Consider the following 11609-nt stretch of genomic DNA (forward strand, 5'->3'; position numbering starts at 1 on the left):
GCCTACCCTTAGGAACCCTAACCCTAGGGTGGGGAGCCCTACCCACAGGAACCCTAACCCTTGGGCAGGGAGCACTACCTCTAGGAACCCTAATCCTAACTACCCATAGGAACCCTAACCCTAATTCCAAGTGTCCTACCCAGAGGAACCCTAACTCTAACCCTAAGTGGCCTACTCATAGGAAGCCTAACCCTAGGGCAGGGAGCTCTAACCATAGGAACTCTAACCCTAACTCCAAGTGGCCTACCTATAGGAACCGTAAGCAGGGAGCCCTACCCATAGCAATCCTACACCTAGGGCTGGGAGCCCTAGGAGAAACAGTAAAACCGACTATACAAAAAATGTTGTCAAATTCATAGAATAAACAAACTGGAAGAAAAAAAATGAGAGAAATACTATTTTTTTGCTTTAAAGGCTTTCCATTACTGTAATTGTAGGGTTTACTTGGAACAATAGCAGGTAAAAACTATTCAGAGAGAAGTGGTATTTTTTAAGTTAACATGGTACCTATAACTGACTGCACTAAGTATGGATTAGATTGCGATCTCAGTTATTCTAGTGACACTCCACTGATGTTAAATGCTGGACGAGATGGGCACTGGTCTGATCTGCTTTAGCAATTCCTAGCTTCTTGCATGTGAGATCAGTGGGGTGGCAGAATCACTTTGACCACCACTAAAGTGCAGCCATCTCTAGGTGAAATGTGACAGCTGTTTAACAGCGCCCCGCAACACCTTACAACAGGTGAGGACAAAGAGGCCAGGTTTTCACTACCAACTTTTTCTGGCATAGCTGTGTCCATCGAAGGTGTGATGAGGGTTGATCTCTGACCACCATAGCGATGCTGGCAAAATCCCTACTTTAGATGCAGTTAAACAGACAGGCTGCATACAGTATTATCATTCTGCTCTGATCCAGCACTTTGCATCCCAAGGTGATATGCAACCGTTAACACCAGTCCTAAAAACACAACCCTGTAATTCTATCACATGTGTGGAAATTTATATATAGCACTTTGGATGAAATTCAATAATGTGCAGAAGGCCACCACAAGGACAATGAACCACTTAGGTTTTCTTTTCCTCCAGCAACCTTCCCACTCACACATCTGCATGTCTGTCCATCACCACCACCAGAACATTGCTGGAATCCATCCTTACCGTCACCTTCTGCTCTAATCCTTCTTCTGGCTTCAAGTACTCCCTGACTTGACTACTGCAGTTTCCTTTTATGGCATTTCTATATCCTCACTCTGTTAATTTCAAGGAGACCAGAATGCTGCAGACAGATAAACAATAAACTATTATTAGTCCATCTTTTAAACACTGAAATTGGGCAAAAATGCAACTGGTTCTGATCTGGGTCCCATTTTCTCATAGCCCCACCGAGCTTGGGTGGATGGACTCTGATGAGTAGTTTTGACCTCTCTTTCGAAGGCTATATGCAAATGAAATGAATTGCAGTGTGATGCATCACCATTAAGAGTGGCAGCCAGTGCTGAAGAATACCTGAGTGCTGATGCTAGGAACTGAGTATGAGACACTGCAAATGGTGTTAACACCACGCCAAGAACCTAGAAGCCCGCAATGGTTCACAGTAGAAAGAAAAAAGTAATAGCTTGGGGTGCAGTAAATGGAAATGCTCTGGTGAGATATTTCCTACTAAATCTTGCTTGGGCTGTGTCTGTCCTGTAATCGGGCATTATTAGTAGTAGTAATACTTTGTATTTCTGGCACACTCTCCATCTAAAGGGTTTTAAAGCACTTTATAAACATTCATCAAGTTTTATAATAATCTGGTCCACTTTTTTATATGGGGAAACTGAGGCCACAAAGGTTAAGTGACTCTGCCTACGGTCACACAGTATGTCAGTGGCTCAGCTGGGAACAGAATGTGCTTGGAGCCCAACGCCAGTTCTCACCACTAGACAACATTACCCTACGTTAGAGTGGACTGAGCTACTGCGTTCCAATATGTGTCATCTGGATTTGCACAGCACCACAGCTGAGTTTCAAAGCAGGATCCTCACGGTGCCTTGATTGCAGAAGCATCAGGTGAGACAAAGGGATCCTTCCTCTGGCTGAGCCAGTGAGCTGCAGGTTGCCCTTTGCAGAGTTTACGTTTGGCAGCAAAACTCACGCACACACATGCTTTCTTTGTACCTTCAATGAAAGGAGAGAAGGCGGCATCATCTCTGCAAACGCACAGCATGCAAACAGGACGCTGCAGCAATTCATACGAGTGCCTGATCCTAACAATAAAAGGGGCCACCCCCTGCCAGCCGTTAGCAGCAGGGGTATGTGGCCAGAGAGCCCCAGAGTGTGTCAGCTGTAAGAGAGAAATCTTTTAGGAGCCTAAATGAACAGTCGCTTCTCCACCATTTTTAGCATATTAACAATATCCCACATTTGCATCGTGGCCTCCAGGAAAATGTGTGATTACAGGAGTTCTCTGTTTACATAGACTCAACAGGAATCTGTCTAGTTCTATTTGCTTTCGTGGCTAGGGTACGGCAGTATAACTCCCTCTAGTGACTAGTGTTGTCACTTCCGCTCTCTTGCACCGATTGTAAAATTCAGATGGTTGAAACAAAAAGTTAAGGGGCTTTCATGAGGTTGTTATTCTTAGGCTATGTCTATACTATAGCTGCTACAGTGACACAGCCACAGCGGTGTAGCTGGGCCACTGTAGTTCCATAATGTAGATGCTTCCTACATTGAGAGAAGGGATTTTCTGTCATTGTCATTAAGCTAACTCTCAGAGAGGCGGTAGCTAGGTCAACAGAAGAATTCTTTTGTTGATCTAGCAGCATTTACACTGAGGGGTTAGATCATAGAATATCAGGGTTGGAAAGGACCTCAGGAGGTCATTTAGTCCAACCCCCTGCTCAAAGAAGGACCAATCCCCAACTAAATCATCCCAGCCAGGGCTTTGTCAAGCCTGACCTTAAAAACCTCTAAGGAAGGAGATTCCACCACCTCCCTAGGGAACCCATGCCAGTGCTTCACCACCCTCCTAGTGAAAAAGTTTTTCCTAATATCCAACCTAAACCTCCCCCACTGCAACTTGAGACCATTACTCCTTGTTCTGTCATCTGGTACCACTGAGAACAGTCTAGATCCATCTTCTATGGAACCCCCTTTCAGGTAGTTGAAAGCAGCTATCAAATCACCCCTCATTCCTCTCTTCTGCAGACTAAACAATGCCAGTTCCCTCAGCCTCTCCTCATAAGATCTACCTAGCCACAGCAGTCAGGGCACAAACTTTTTCACAACCCTGCATGACTTAGCTAGGTCAATCTAATACTGAGAGGTAGACCAGGCCTTAGTCATCAGTCCAGAGAGTGTGTGATCTAGAGGTTAGAGTAGGACCTGGGAGTCAGGACTGCTGAGTCCTGTTCTCAATAGCCCCGCCACTCATTCACAGTAGGCAAGTTATTTCTGTGACTCCATTTCCTTATCTGTACAATTCGGATAAACCTTCTCTACCTCATAGGAGTGTTGTGATCCAAATCCATTCTTTTAAGTGCTTTGATATCCCTTTATGAAATATGTGTGTTATTGAAATGATAATAAAGATACCCGAGCTTCCCACTCAGGCAGTATGCTGCAAAAATCAATGCTGGATTGCTGCTATCTATTTTTTTACAACCACGGGCCTATTGAATGTGCCATGAAGCTCTTCCAGCAGTATGAGATTGCTAACCTAGGGCGAAGGCACCAGGGTCACATTCTGATGTTACCTGTGACTCTATATAACATAAAAACCCCACATACAATACTTAGGCACATAAAGTAAAAAGTGAATACTGTACATGCTGTGCATAAAGGTACATGCCCAGAGTCAATGAACAGCAGTGGATAAACATTTGACTGTACCCATCCTGCCTATCCTGAGGTGCCGCCACTGCTCTGCCACAGCTGGAGTTGCTCACTTGGGAGGAAGGAGGACCTGGTGGGTAGAGATCTGATAACACAGGGCCTGGCAGAGCCAAGTTCAGGTCCCTGCTTTGCCAGAGATTTCCTGTGTGACCTTTGGAAAATCATGTAGTTCCAGATCCACAATGGTATTTAGACTCCTAACTTCCACTGAAATACCTTTGTGGATCTGGGCCGCTCTGTCTCTGGTCCCTATCTGCAACCTGGCATTGATAGTAAGTTCTCTAGCTCACAGGGGTGTAGGCAGGATAAATAGAGTAAAAGATTATGAGATGCTCACATACTATGGTGATAAGGACAATCTAGGCACCTTACATTGTTAGCAATCTAGGATACCGCACTCTTGTTTGGGGTGATCAAGCCTGTTAACTCCACAGTAATCTCAGCCTCTACAAGTCTGAGGAGGGAGAGCCCAAGTCTTGGAGCTGAACCCACACAGCAGTGCAGTGTTAAACACTAGAGAACTAGCCAGCTTCCCTTGTGGCACTCCCTTTATTATTCCTTCAGCTAGTGGCTTCTGTACCTGCTTCCCCTTCTGTTACAGGTAATCTCTTACTGCACTGGGAAAAAAACAACCTGTGCAAAATAAAATGATTGGCAGCAGTGGTGGCAACAGCATTCGTTCCAACCCCACCAGCATGAAAGAGAGAGAGAGAGCAGGGAATATTCTCAAAGGGGATTGCAGACACTGTATTTCTCTGGCAATGAGACAGCCCATGCTGCATGGCCTACTTGTGGCTGCTGAACAACAGCAAGTTGCAATAGGAAGCAACGGATTTAAGATTAAGAAGATGCTGGTGGGATGGATGAGATACTGCTCATGGAAAGAATGCTGCACATCTCCTAGTCACCTCACCTTTGTCCAACTTGTCCTCGTCCGTCCTACCACGAATGCAAGTTATAGAATCAAAGAATCATAGAATATCAGGGTTGGAAGGGACCTCAGGAGGTCATCTAGTCCAACCCCCTGCTCAAAGCAGGACCAATTCCCAACTAAATCATCCCAGCCAGGGCTTTGTCAAGCCGGGCCTTAAAAACCTCCAAGGAAGGAGATTCTACCAACCTCCCTAGGTAACGCATTCCAGTGCTTCACCACCCTCCTAGTGAAATAGTGTTTCCTAATATCCAACCTAGACCTCCCCCACTGCAACTTGAGACCATTGCTCCTTGTTCTGTCATCTGCCACCACTGAGAACAGCCGAGCTCCATCCTCTTTGGAACCCCCCTTCAGGTAGTTGAAAGCAGCTATCAAATCCCACCTCATTCTTCTCTTCTGGAGACTAAACAATCCCAGTTCCCTCACCCTCTCCTCATAAGTCATGTGCTCCAGACCCCTAATCATTTTTGTTGCCCTCCGCTGGACTCTTTCCAATTTTTCCACATCCTTCTTGTAGTGTGGGGACCAAAACTGGACACAGTACTCCAGATGAGGCCTCACCAATGTTGAATAAAGGGGAACGATCACGTTCCTCGATCTGCTGGCAATGCCCCTACTTATACAGCCCAAAATGCCGTTAGCCTTCTTGGCAACAAGGGCACACTGTTGACTCATATCCAGCTTCTCGTCCACTGTGACCCCTAGGTCCTTTTCTGCAGAACTGCTACCTAGCCATTCGGTCCCTAGTCTGTAGCAGTACATAGGATTCTTCCGTCCTAAGTGCAGGACTCTGCACTTGTCCTTGTTGAACCTCATCAGGTTTTTTTTGGCCCAATCCTCTAATTTGTCTAGGTCCCTCTGTATCCGATCCCTACCCTCCAGTGTATCTACCACGCCTCCCAGTTTAGTGTCATCTGCAAACTTGCTGAGAGTGCAGTCCACACCATCCTCCAGATCATTAACAAAGATATTAAACAAAACCGGCCCCAGGACCGACCCTTGGGGCACTCTGCTTGAAACCGGCTGCCAACTAGACATGGAGCCATTGATCACTACCCGTTGAGCCCGACGATCTAGCCAGCTTTCTACCCACCTTACAGTCCATTCATCCAGCCCATACTTCTTTAAATTGGCGGCAAGTCGATGCCACATCATTCTATTTTGTTGCGAGCACGTTCTTTCCATTTCTGGCCAAAGAGTTTTGTCATGGGATCGGCCCAGCGCGTTTTCAGTCTGCCCAGTGGTCGCTTGTAGTCTCTGGGGATCCAATCACTGATGCAGGTTGTCCACCTATTGTCGTGTCTGCGGACTACATGACCCAACCATCTTCGCTTTGCGTTGTACATCGCCTGCACTACATCGGTCACCCTTGTACGCCTTCTGATCTCCTCATTCAGTATATGATCACGGAGCGATATCTTTCGCCTTTCCATTGCTCTCTGGGTGACAGCGAATTTTTCTTCCTCCGCTTTCGTCATTGACCAGCTTTCTGCTCCATATATCATTGCTGGCAGAACAGTGGCATTAAACAATTCTTTCCTTTTCTTCATGGGCAGTTCATCATCCGTTAGAGACATCTTTATTTTGTTGAAACTTGCCCACCGCGCCTTTCCCCTCCTACTGCATTCCCCTTCGAATGAGTTGTCTCTGCTCAGCTGCTGACCCAGGTAAATATATTTGTCAACCTCCTCGATTTCTTTCGCGTTTACAGTGATGTTTCCTTCTGCACAATGCTCATTCCACATCCATTTCGTTTTCAGTTGAGTTCACTTCCAACCCGAAAGTGTTTGCAGTTGATGCAATTTGTTCTCCAGTTCTGCTGTGTCCTTTGCCAGTATTACACAGTCGTCAGCGAAGAGAAGATGCGTTAACTGTTCTCCATCAATTCTGATTCCTTCTTCCCAGTTCAATTTCTTGAACAGTGACTCCAGTACTGCTGCAAACAGCTTCAGTGAGATTGTGTCACCTTGTCTGACTCCTCTGCGTATAGTAATAATGCAGGAGACATTGAATAATGTTATCTCTGCCGAACAATTGTGGTTAATTTCTTCCAGCAGGTCTATGTACCTCAGGTTAATTCCGATTTCATTGAGCATGTTGAGTACAGCGTTAATCTCTATCGAGTCAAATGCTTTTTTGTAGTCGACAAATGCAATATACAATGGTACTTTGTATTCCTTGCATTATTCTATGAGCAGTCAAACCAAGTGGATGTGATCAATTGTCGAACACCCTGAATGGAAACCAGCTTGTTCTTTGCTTTCATGCATTTCAAGATCCTTCTTAATCCGATTGAGTATGATGCAGGTGAAGACTTTATATACTTGTGAGAGGAGTGTGATTGGACAGTAGTTGCTCAGTTCTTCTGGATCGCCTTTCTTCATCAATAGTATTATTTTCTATTTCTTCCGTGCATCTGAAACATGCTTGCTATTGATGTAGATGGTGAACTGTTGCGCCAACGCTTTGAAGAGAGTATCTTCCCCTGCTTTGAGATATTCTGGCCGAACATCATCCACTCCCGGACTCTTCCCTCTCTTTATGTTACGAACTGCATATTCAATTTCTTCCCACATAACTTCGGGAACTTCTTCTGTAACCTGCTGCCTTGATGGTGTATGCTGGACATTGACATGCGAGGAGTAGTGGTCATTGTATAATTTGTTACATATTTCATTCATCTTGCTCCTTTCTGATGTCCTTTCACCATTTTCATCTTTCAGCTCTGCTGGGATAATCTGTTTCAGCCTAACATCTCTTTCTACTTTCTTCAGAATCTCGTTCTTTTCGGCCACCTCTCTCAATTTCTTCTTTCTATAGTCTTCGTAGTCTTCTTTGATCTTCACAAGAATTTCTTTGCACAGTGTTCTATATTCTTCGCCCATTTTTCCTTCTAATTTCATGCATGCCCTCCTTGCCATCAGATTCACAGTTTCCTCGCTGATCCCCTGCTTGTGTCCCAGCGTTTTCAATGCTTTTGCCTTCTTAGCTGCTGAGATCTGAGAGATGAACTCTTCGTAGTCCTCATTAATGTCCTTGTTGACCTTATACTTGATGTCCATTTCACTCACTGCCTGTGCAAATGCCTCTTCCTTGAAGTGCCATTTGTGCTTTGGTTTCTGGCTTCTCTTAATTCAGTCTTCGTAGATATTGTCAACACATAGTTTTCAAACGCAACGTACGATGGACTGAGCCTGTGAAAACGATTCATTCTCTTATTGTCGCTACATTGTTAAAGATCCTTCTGGTATCTGTCATTACATAATCAATCTGATTCAGTGTGACTCCATCTGGGCTTTTCCACGTCCACTGCCAACACTTTTTTTTTAAATATTGTGTTCATTATGTGGAGATGGTTTGCCTCTAAGAATGCAACCAGACATGATCCATTATCATTTCTTAAACCTTTACCAAATTTTCCCACGTACTTTTCTTTCTCACTCTCCTTTCCACCTACTATTGCACTGAAGTCCCCTTGGATAATTGTATAGGTGGATTTCTTCTGCATCATCTCCTCCAGCTCTTGGTAGAAATGTTCCATTTCTTCCTCTTCCACTTGCTGCATGGGAGTATGCACCTGAATATTCCTAGTGCTGGAGTTTATAGTCTCAGCATTTGGCCTTGTATAAATACAGGACAATGAAAGCCACTCTGTGTTAGTCCCAGCCTCAAACTAAACTAAATCCAGATGTTTCTTGGCTCTTTGCATCCCCTCACCAGCCTCTTCTTCTGGTTGCTTATGGACAGAGTAACTCTTATGCGGGATTTTAGAGCATAAGTAGAATGATCTCCCGGGAGAAATAGTGGAGGCTCCCATTGCTTGGTATACATAACATTAAGCTATACTGTTGTAAACCTTCCTGCACGAGTGCCCAGTGATGGACTATATGGCCTAATTTTTCAATTCTCTGAGCTGGTCCTGGATGGTGTTAGAGACAGGGTAGCAAGCAACAGCACAGCTGATTGCAACTGACCAGCTGCCTGTCCAGCGGGCTATCCTGGTTCACTTGAGATAAAGATCGAGGATTTAGAAGCGGGAGTGTAACAAGAATCTATCTGGGGCCATGGGGCTAGGAGGGAGAGTCTGTCTCAGGTTAGGTGGGCTGTACAGGAATTGTATAGTCTGTCCAGGGGACCACAACATTTTGATTGCATGTTAGTTCCACTTACCATTGAAAATAATGGGAACTGCTGGGTGAGCACTTTGGAACGTCTGGCTACTTCATGTAGGCACCTAAAAGGAAGCAGAACTCTTTTGAAAATCTGAACTGAAAGCTTCATTACCCATCACCAATTCCTTGAGATGTCTAATACTCAGGCTTTTTTTACTTTGTTTGCTGTTTGCAGTGGGGAGTGTGAAAGCTTCAGAGAGAACAGTCATTATAAACAGAGAACAGTTTAGTTACCTCCCTCTGCTACCCATAATCTTCTGGCCTCTTCCCTGTTTGCAGGCTAATAGGATGGACAATACCATATCCTTTCTTCCTTCTATCTCCTTGGTACTTATAGTTTACTGAAAGCAGTCACAAGGGCAATTTCTCTCCTGCCAAAGAAAGAGGATTAATGATTATCGTGGGGTCCAACAGCACCCAGAAAGAATTTGCAGTGAATATATTTTCACACCACAGTAGTTCCATGTGGTCTAAGCCTGAGGCTTTCTGCTCCTAAGAGTGTCTAGGGGAAAGTGTTGATATTGTTGATCGGGTTTGCTCCTTGCCATTATTAAATGCCATATGGTTTTGGTTGTATTTGCACTTGAGCTGTGCAGTCAGATCTTTGAGGGTTTGGTTAGGACATCAAGAACATCTCCTCCTCCAAAGCAGGGACATGGATAAACAGGGAACCAAAACCTTTAGAAACAATAACCCATTTTCTGGTCTGACAGGGGACCTGACATGGTCCTGCTGTACCCACCCCTACCCTGAGGAGCATGACTGAGGCTCCCTAGGACTGTGTTTTCTCTCATATATGATTTTTCCAGTTTTTTTATTATGATACCAGTTTGTACTTTTCTCTGTAGTATTCTGGTTAGATCCTGAAGGCTGCATATTTTTTTCCTTCTTTAGGGTGTTTGCTTGTAACTTGGACCTTGAATTACAGCTCTACCTGCTACATTCACGTTTTTTCCCCCCCAGGCTTCTTCATTAACATATTAAACAAGTTCTGCCATTTTGACACTGAACTGGATAGAGTTGTACCCTGAATTTGGTCCAGGAGCCTAATAAAGAGGCCAACTTAGCAACAGTTGAAATTGTGGCAGGGAAATTATGGTTTTAAAAGGTCCAGTTCAAGGGGTTCTGATGTCCTAGGGAACCTAGCAAAAGTCCACTTTTCAACCTGCCCCAAATCACAACAGTTACAAGCAACCCTTAACATTCTTCTGCCCTAAATGAGTGCCCGTTCTGCCTTTATGGCAAAGGCAAAGCCATCCCTGGTATCAAACTACTGGATCACCATGGATCTGAAAAAGGTTACTGCTCTTAACAGAAGCCTGGATGCCTGCATATAGGCTGCACAGGGCTACTACAGAACACTGTACGCCAAAGAAATATGTTAATTGCATTTAGCTAGTGGAATGATATCATGCAAGCTGTCATCATGCACTCAGCAACAGTTCTTCTGTATGGTTTTCCACAGTGCCTTGGGTGCAAATTTGCAGCAATACTGCACACATAATGGGAAAATGAACGTCGGCCAGGAAATTCTATCTTATCTGAAGGTTGGCACCTCCTAAGAGTGCAACACCTGTTGAATTTGGCAAGAAACCAAAGCACAATCCACTGTTTCGTACCGTGGGAGCGCTCTGACCAGCAGCACTCAGTCAGTTCAATGTATCTGCATTATCTCACTCTAGTGAGGAGGCTCGTTACAAAGTGGTTTAATGAGCTACCCCCCAAAGACAAATAAAACAAATGCATTGACTGCCTAACTCTAGTGAGTATATAGTAAATTACTAGAACTATGCATTCAGTTATCAATAGTGATGGGAACAGTGCAAACACTGAAAAAAGACTGACTGACTGACAGATAAATAGGAGAGGCTTGTCCTGTCTCTGTCAGCCATATATTGCTTCCTTAATAAGTTTATTAATTTACTGCCCTTGAAAATCTGACCCAAAGTGACTTTCACAGTAAGTCTGTGTCAGACTTGTATCAGAATCCACAATCTCTTAGGTGTCATATCACTCAAACTCACTTCTCTTTCTATATTGTAATCAGTAATTCAGACTCATACATTTGTTGGGTTTTTTGGTCAATTGCTGCCTTACCTGGGATACATCAAGCTATACAGAGATCCTACTTCTGCCGAGAATATATGGCTCTCTGACTCTTCGCACAACAAAACACTGACCTGAGCATGAAGTTTAACTACTGAGATTTGTAAATATAATTTTAAAAGGTGGGTATCAGTCTCCTCAAAGATCACAGCCAATTCTGAATTTCTAAACAAGGGAACATTACATTCCCGATGTTTTTCTCCCCAGTTTTACATCAGTCTAATTCCATTGATCTTGAGTGGAGTTGCTGCTTATTTACAACAGGAGAAAATCATAATCAAGCCTTCTTTTTCCAATTCTTTTTTTTAATGAAAATGTGTCTGACTCTGCCATGGCTCGCCGCTTACACCCATACAAAATGCTACTGTTCTGATTTGTCTAAAGGCAGCACCCAGGACTCCCAACTACTCGAACACCAGCTCAACCCTTTAGCTCAGTGGTTCCCAAACTGGGGTTCATGAACCCTTGGGGGTTCACAAAATGTTACAGGGGGTTCTCAAGAAAAAATTCCCTAAT

Source organism: Chrysemys picta, chromosome 19, assembly GCF_011386835.1.
Source record: "Chrysemys picta bellii isolate R12L10 chromosome 19, ASM1138683v2, whole genome shotgun sequence".
NCBI classification, from domain to species: domain Eukaryota; kingdom Metazoa; phylum Chordata; order Testudines; family Emydidae; genus Chrysemys; species Chrysemys picta.